The following is an 8,496-nucleotide window of genomic DNA, read 5'->3' as shown; positions in this document are numbered from 1 at the left end:
TTGACAGCATTGCTATGAGGCTTGAGAAAAATCATCCATGCTAAGGTCATACCACATTGTTAGTGCTTAATAAGTGGTAGCTAGTTTGATTTAGACAAATCTAACAATTGTTGCTGTTTTTGAAGCCAAAATGCCTGCAAAAGTTTGGGATTGTGCTTCTTTCATCAATTTGAGCAAAGTCAACTGCAAAGGGAACTTAATATGAATAAATGGGCTTTTCAGTCTGCTCTGTTTCCATGAAAAAGTTTCATAACATAACAATTAGTTTATATATAGTTGAACTTACCTGAGTTTGGCAAACCTGAATGTAACCTGCAGATCATTTGTCCTGTTGGCTGAGAGGAATGTGTCTTGGGCAGAAGAGACTGATAATTTTACTAAACTACAAGTCCTAGGAGGGATGGGTCAACTCAGCTTTTATTCATCTCTGAATCCTTAGCCTATAGGAAATTGCCTGACCAGAAAAGAGTCTGAAAATAATTGATCAAAAAACTAATGAATGGCCCAGGGTCAAAATTCCTTGACAGTGCTAAATTATAAAAAATATATTAAATACATCCCTTATGTTAGAAAGAAAAAAGTATGTGACTGTGATTCTGAGATTTGGATATCCATATCAAGGTGTTTGGGCTTCCCTGGTGGCTCAGAGGTTAAAGCTTCTGCCTGCAGTGCAGGAGACCTGGGTTTGATCCCTGAGTCGGGAAGATCCTCTGGAGAAAGAAATGGCAGCCCATTCCAGTATTCTTGCCTGGAGAATCCCAGGGAGGGAGGAGCCTGGTAGGCTACAGTCCATGGGGTCACAAAGAGTCGGACATGACTGAGCGACTTCACTTCACTTATCAAGGTGTTTGTTTTCCCTTTTTTGGAAATATTTTCTTTATTGAGAAACTTAAGACTTGGGTACATCAAGAAAACCAATTTCTGGGAGAAAAAAATCACAACCCACAGTAGAAAAAAAAAAAAAATTAAAGACTGTCTGGGCCATATCAGAACCCAGAGAACATATTCTTTTAACTGGAAAATTCTAGGTGCTTCATACTTAATCTTTTGATATAAAATGACTTATTAAATTTTCAATTTGTGATTCTTGGTGTTGAGGTCCGCAGGACAAGATAGGAAGTCTTAAAACTCTGAGCTGATTTCCAGGAAGGTTTATTTGGCCTTTGAATCAGTTAGTCCTTGTCTAAGAGGTTACACCTACATCTGTTTTATTGACTACACCAAAGTGTGGATCACAAAAAACTGTGGAAAATTCTTAAAGAGATGGGAATACCAGACCATCTGACCTGCCTCTGAGAAATCTGTATGCAGGTCAGGAAACAACAGTTAGAGCTGGACATGGAACAACAGACTAGTTCCAAATAGGGAAAGGAGTATATCAGGGCTATATATTGTCACCCTGCTTATTTAACTTATATGCCAAGTACATCATGAGAAATGCTGGGCTGGATGAAACACAAGCTGGAATCAAGATTGCCGGGAAAATAGCAATAACCTCAGATATGCAGATGACATCACCCTTATGGCAGAAAGCGAAGAACTAAAGAAACTTTTGATGAAAGTGAAAGAGGAGAGTGAAAAAGTTGACTTAAAACTCAACATTCAGAAAACTAAGATCACGGCATCCGGTCCTGTCACTTTATGGCAAATAGATGGGGAAACAGTGGAAACAGTGAAAGACTTTATTTTTTGGGCTCCAAAATCACTGCAGATGGTGACTGCAGCCATGAAATTAAAAGATGCTTGCTCCTTGGAAGGCAAGTTATGACCAACTTAGCATATTAAAAAGCAGAGACATTACTTAGGTAATGTCTAAGGTCAAAGCTATGGTTTTTCCAGTAGTCATGCGTGGATGTGAGAGTTGAACAATAAAGAAAGTTGAGCACCGAAGAATTGATGCTTTTGAATTGTGGTGTTGGAGAAGACTCTTGAGAGTCCGTTGGACTGCAAGGAGATCCAACAAGTCCATCCTAAAGAAAATCAGTCCTGAATATTCATTGGAAGAACTGATGTTGAAATTTAAACTCCAATACTTTTGGCTACCTGATGTGAAAAACTGACTCACTGGAAAATACCCTAATGCTGGGAAAGATTGAGGGCAGGAGGAGAAGGGGACTACAGAGGATGAGATGGTTGGATGGCATCAGCAACTCAATGGACTTGAGTTTGAGTAAACTCCAGGAGTTGGTGATGGACAGGGAAACCTGGTATGCTGCAGTCCATGGGGTCTCAAAGAGTTGGACACAACTGAGCGACTGAACTGAACTGAAGAGGTAGCAGCAGCAACAGCGTCCACCTTCTGGGAAGCTTCTTTCTTGGCATGATGAGCCAGTAGGACCACCACAACTTCATCCTCCTTGAAAAATATGGAACACTTCACACATTTGCATGTCATCCTTGCACAGGGACCATGCTAATTTTCTCTCTATGGTTCCAATTCTAGTGTTTTTCTTACCAAAGTGAGCACTCATGGTGCTTATTTTTTTTTTTTTAATTTTAAAAGTATTTATTTACTTAATTATTTATTTGGCTGCGTTAGGTCCTTGTTGTAGCACACAGGATTCTCATTGTTGCTGATGTTACTCTCGTCATCCTGGGTCCTTCGTTGTGGCAAATGGGCTCTCCAGTTGTGGCCTGCAGACTCTGAGTTGCAGCACACAGGCTTGGTTGCTCTGCAGCATGTGGGATCTTAGTTCCCTGTGCAGGGATCAAACCATGTGCCCTCATTCACAAGATGGATTCTTAACCACTGGACCCCCAGGGAAGTCCCAAAGAGTTTATTTCTGATCAAAAATGGTAAAATCAAAGTAATTCAGCTATTTGTTATGGGATATCTAAATTGGGTTAAGTAGAAACAATCTAAGATAATCTCAGTTAAAGGGCAGTGATTTGAATGTCTGGATCAAGATGCTTTTTGTGAATGCCAGATGGTAGGAAAGCTAAGATGCTGAACAAGTAGGTCGATAAATTATGAAAGTATACTTACATGGGGCTTTCCTAGTGGCTCAGACTGTAAAGAATCTGCCTGCAATGTAGGAGACCCGGGTTTGATCACTGGGTCGGGAAGATCCCCTGAAGAAGGGAATGGATGTATCCTTACATAGGTCCTTTGGATAGATGTGTGTAAAAAGGCTGATTTGGAGGTTCTCTGTTTTGGGAATCTGAGAGGAGCAGCCCAGGGCTCCTTAAAATAAATGCAATGGTTTTGTTGCCTTGCACCTCATTTTATTCGTTCTGTTACCCAGCACAGCCTTGTTATAGACCAGCTTATCAGAGGACATGTTCCATAAGGTTTTTATTTCAAATATAAACTAACCAAGAGTGCTCCCCACCCCAAGCCCCAAACTACCAGGATTCACCAGCTCCTGAAGAGGCAATCTACTTGAAAATGTTGTCTCCAAGTCAAGCATTCACTAACTTCTTTATAAGTTATGAAGTCACTTTACAACGTGATCACATTTGATTTTCACAGTAAATCTGAATGGCGGTGGGGACTACTGTCCATCTGTTTTATGGATAAGATAAGGTGTAGAGTTCAAATACTTGGGTCATCTAGTCCTGTCCTACCTGACAGTGAAATGCGGTGCTTTGAGTCTTGCTGACTGTTGAATAGTAGTTGAGATGGAGGCAGAAAAGGGAGGGGTGGGCGGATGGCTGATAAACAGATGAAGTTGTGAAGCATGAGTGACATGAGGCTGGGAGCTGGGCTTTCCACTTTGATTAACCTCTGTGTGCAGTCGCACTCGCCCGCCGATTGAGGACTCCATCAATACCATCTTGAAAGTGGAAGTAGCGTAGACTCCGGGACACTACCTCAAAAGAAAGATCTAGAGGGGGAGGATTAAACTGCTATTTAATTGTTGGGGACACGTCCACAATGTAACGAATGCCCTTAGAGAAGCAATTTGGAGAAGAGTGAGTTGGAAACCTTGGGGGAAAGTCAGAATCTTTAGCCATAAAACACCTGAACAAGACATAATTATTAGCCCTGAGCTTTATTTTAATGATGTACTATGTCTTAAATATAATACCGACAATTTGCTGAAAGATGCCAGCTGCTCAGAAGGAACGAGACAAAAGGAAAAGGAGGGTCATTTGTAATGAGTCTGGATCTTCATACAACCTGTCAGTTTGGTCGTGTGAAGCTCCTGTGCCCTCAAGGGACTGACAGAATGTGCCTGCATAGGCCATGGGACATCTGTCGACAATCCTCTGGGCTGTGAGTGGTCCCCACTTTGATTCTTTTTCCTGTGTGTGTCCATGCATTTTCAGCAGGTTGTGTGAGAGAGTCTCAGGGAGAGTCAGAGTCAGAGTTGGGTGGTTGATCAAGCATTTTCCTTGGGATTTGGAAACTGGGTTCAAATTCTGATACCAAGTTTGACAAATAACTTTGCTTTTTGACATTGCAGTTCCCTATTTGCAAAATGGGATTGAATTTAGACAATTTAGAGAATTAAGACAAGGACTGAGGAAATTGCTGTGTGTGATAATGCTTGAAAAGTAAGTAGCAGAAGTTTTTCTAAACGAAAGGTGATTATCTCAGTTCCTCCTAAGGAAGATTAACTCTCTTTTATTATCAACTTCATGTTTGTTTGAACAACCAATCTTTTTCATTTTATTAATAATCTTGTTCTTTACATTACAAAAATGTATTCTCCAACCTAAATTCCTTCAGGTAATGCACTTTTGTGACCTGGCTGAATGGACAGATAATTTCATTTAGAGAAGAGAATAGCTTAGTGATCATCTTTGGTACTTTTCACTTAAAATTAATTAAAAAATTTCAGTCTTTTGGAAGAGGACCAAGTGAACAATACCCCCAAGGCATTTAAATGTTAACTCAGTATTAGTACCTCCAGGAAGCTATTTACAAACTCTCAAGCTGGGTTCACGTATTCATTCATTTGTTCCATAGCCAGGTTCTCACTCTTCTCTTCTCCCACAATGCCCACACACATCTCCATCTTGTTCTTGCTGTTTCATAATATGATTAGGTGTTTATAGGTTTTATCTCCTCCATTAGAATAAGAGCAACTTAAAGATAAAACTTTGGGGGCTTTGCTGGTGGTCTAGTGGTTAAGGATCTGCTTATCAATGCAGGGGACTTGGGTTTGAACCCTGCTTGGAGAACTAAGATCCCACATGCCTCTGGGCAACTTAAGCCTGTGTGCCACAGCAAAAGAAAGTCCCTGTGGCAAAACAAAGACCCAGCACAGCCAAAAATAGAGATAAAACTTTGACCTATTTGTCTTTATACCTGTAGGGCTTGACATAGTGCCTGCTTATTATTATACTTACATCAGTGAGGGTGCTGTTGGCAGCAAATAACAAATGACCTAACTCAAAATGACTTAAACACTGAGGATGTTCTGTATTCATGTTGTAAGAAGATCAAAAGGAGGGTGTTTCCAGGGCTGGTTGATTCATTAGTTTCATGATATTAATATATCCAAGATTCAAGTTCTTCACATATTTCTGCTCTTTCATACCAGATATGCAACATCCTACAGAAGAAAATTGTTTCATTCTTTTATTCCTTTCTGTGTATTTTTTTTTTGTTAAAAATTGTGACTCCCACAATATATCCTTGTTTCTTGCCTACTATATACAGAGCAGTTTGTATCTCTTAAATCTCATCCTTAATTTGTCCCAAGCCTTTCCCCCTCCCTTTTGATAACTATTCGTTTGTTTTCTATATCTGCAAGTCTGCATCTGTCTTGCAAATACATTCATTTGTATTACTTTTTAGATTATACATACGTGGACAGAGGAGCTGGTAGACTACAGTGCATAGGGTCACAAATAGTCAGACATGACTGAGCGCATGTGCACACACATGTCATATCATATAGTATTTGTCTTTCTCTGTCTTATTTCAGGAAGCATAATATTCTCTAGGTCTATCCATGTTGCTGCAATTGGCTCTATTCATTCTTTTTAATGTCTGAGTAATATTCCATTGTGTGTGGAATATACACTCCACATTTTATTTATCTGTTTTGTCTTTTTATCAACATTTGGATTGCTTTCATGTCTTGCCTATTGTAAATAGTACTGTTATGAACTTTGGAGTGCATTTAATTTCTTGAATTAGTTTTTTTCCTAGATATATACCTAGGAGTGAAATTACTGGATCATATGGTAGTTCAATTTTCAGTTTTTTGAGGAGCCTCCATATTGTTTTCCACAGTGGCTGTACCAATTTACAGTCCTGTCAACAGTGTACAGATCTTTTATAGTCAGTAAATAAACATTATACAGAATTGAAGCCCTCATCTCTCTTTAGACTATGGATTTAAAATCTAAATGTAAGACCATAAACTATAAAACTCCTAGAGGAAAACATAGACAAAACACTCTCTGACATAAATCACAGCAGGATCCTCTATGACCCACCTCCCAGAGTAATGAAAATAAAAGCAAAAACAAACAAATGGGACCTAATGAAACTTAAAAGCTTTTGCACAATGAAGGAACTATAAGCAAGGTGAAAAGACAGCCTTCAGAATGGGAGAAAATAATAGCAAATGAAGCAACAGACAAAGGATTGATCTCAACAATATACAAGCAGCTCATGCAGCTCAATTCCAGGAAAATAGATGACCCAATCAAAAAACAGGCCAAAGGACTAGACAGACATTTCTCCAAAGAAGACATACAGATGGCTAACAAACACATGAAAGTATGCTCAATATCACTCATTATCAGAGAAATGCAAATCAAAACCACAATGAGGTACCATCTCATGCTGGTCAGAACGGCTGGTATCAAAAAGTCTACAAACAATAAATGCTGGAGAGGGTGTGGAGAAAAGGGAACCCTCTTACACTGTTGGTGGGAATGCAAACTAGTACAGCCACTATGGAGAACAGTGTGGAGATTCCTTAAAAAACTGGAAATAGAACTGCCACATGACCCAGCAATCCCACTGCTGGGCATACACACCGAGGAAACCAGATCTGAATGAGACACGTGCACCCCAATGTTCAACGCAGCACTGTTTATAATAGCCAGGACATGGAAGGAACCTAGATGTCCATTGGCAGATGAATGGTTAAGAAAGCTGTGGTACATATACACAATGGAATATTACTCAGCTATTAAAAAGAATGCATTTGATTCAGTTCTAATGAGGTGGATGAAACTGGAGCCTATTATACAGAGTGAAGTTAGTCAGAAAGAAAAACACCAATACAGTATATTAACGCATATATATGGAATTTAGAAAGATGGTAACAATGACCCTATATGGAATTTAGAAAGATGGTAACAATGACCCTATATGCAAGACAGCAAAAGAGACAGAGATGTAAAGAACAGACTTTTGGACTCTGTGGGAGAAGGTGAGGGTGGGATGATTTGAGAGAACAGCATTGAAACATGTATATTACCATTTGTGAAATCATCAGTCCAGGTTCAATGCATGAGACAGGATGCTCAGGGCTGGTGCACTGGGATGACCCTGAGGGATGGGATGGGGAGGGAGGTGGGAGGGGGGTTCAGGATGGGGAACACAAGTACATGCATGGCTGATTCATGTCAAAGTATGGCAAAAACCACTACAATATTGTAAAGTAATTAGCCTCCATCTTTGCATGATATGTTCTCTTGGTATCTCTAATTTTCTTGAAGAGATCTCTAGTCTTTCCCATTCTATTGTTTTCCTCTATTTCTTTGCATTGATCACTGAGGAAGGCTTTCTTATCTCTCCTTGCTATTCTTTGGAACTCTGCATTCAAATGGGTATATCTTTCCTTCTCTCCTTTGCTTTTCACTTCCCTTCTTTTCACAGCTGTTTGTAAGGCCTCCTCAGATAGCCATTTTGCTTTTTTGCATTTCTTTTTCTTGGGGATGGTCTTGATTTCTGTCTCCTGTACAATGTCACAAACCTCCATCCATAGTTCATCAGGCATTCTGTCTATCAGATCTAGCCCCTTAAATCTATTTCTCACTTCCACTGTATAGTCATAAGGGATTTGACTTAGGTCATACCTGGTCTAGTGGTTTTCTCCACTTTGTTCAATTTAAAGTTTGAATTTGGCAATAAGGAGTTCATGATCTGAGCCACAGTCAGCTCCCGTTCTTGTTTTTGCTGACTGTATAGAGCTTCTCCATCTTTGGCTGCAAAGAATATAGTCAATCTGATTTCAGTGTCGATCATTTGGTGATATCCATGTGTAGAGTTTTCTCTTGTGTTGTTGGAAGAGCGTGTTTGCTGTGACCAGTGTGTTCTCTTGGCAGAACTCTATTAGATTTTGCCCTGCTTCATTCTGTACTCCAAGGCCATATTTGCCTGTTACTCCAGGTGTTTCTTGACTTCCTACTTTTGCATTCCAGTCCCCTATAATGAAAAGTAAAAGGAAGTGAAAGTGAAGTCGCTCAGTCGTGTCTGACTCTTTGTGACCCCGTGGACTGTAGCCTACCAGGCTCCTCCATCCATGGGATTCTCCAGGCAAGAATACTGGAGTGGGTTGCCATTTCCTTCTCCAGGGGATC

General features: G+C 39.9%; 1 non-coding gene across 1 annotated transcript; it reads right to left on the bottom strand.

Annotated features, from left to right (window-relative positions):
- Positions 1-2,360: 2,360 nt before the first annotated feature.
- Positions 2,361-2,464, bottom strand: LOC122687125. The gene has a single exon (XR_006339027.1). It is a non-coding gene; the product is annotated as a U6 spliceosomal RNA (small nuclear RNA).
- Positions 2,465-8,496: the final 6,032 nt, after the last annotated feature.

This window comes from Cervus elaphus, chromosome 30 (assembly GCF_910594005.1).
Source record: "Cervus elaphus chromosome 30, mCerEla1.1, whole genome shotgun sequence".
NCBI lineage: Eukaryota > Metazoa > Chordata > Mammalia > Artiodactyla > Cervidae > Cervus > Cervus elaphus.
The sequence above is the reverse complement of the archived record's forward strand: the minus strand, read 5'-3'. Positions and strand labels throughout refer to the sequence as shown.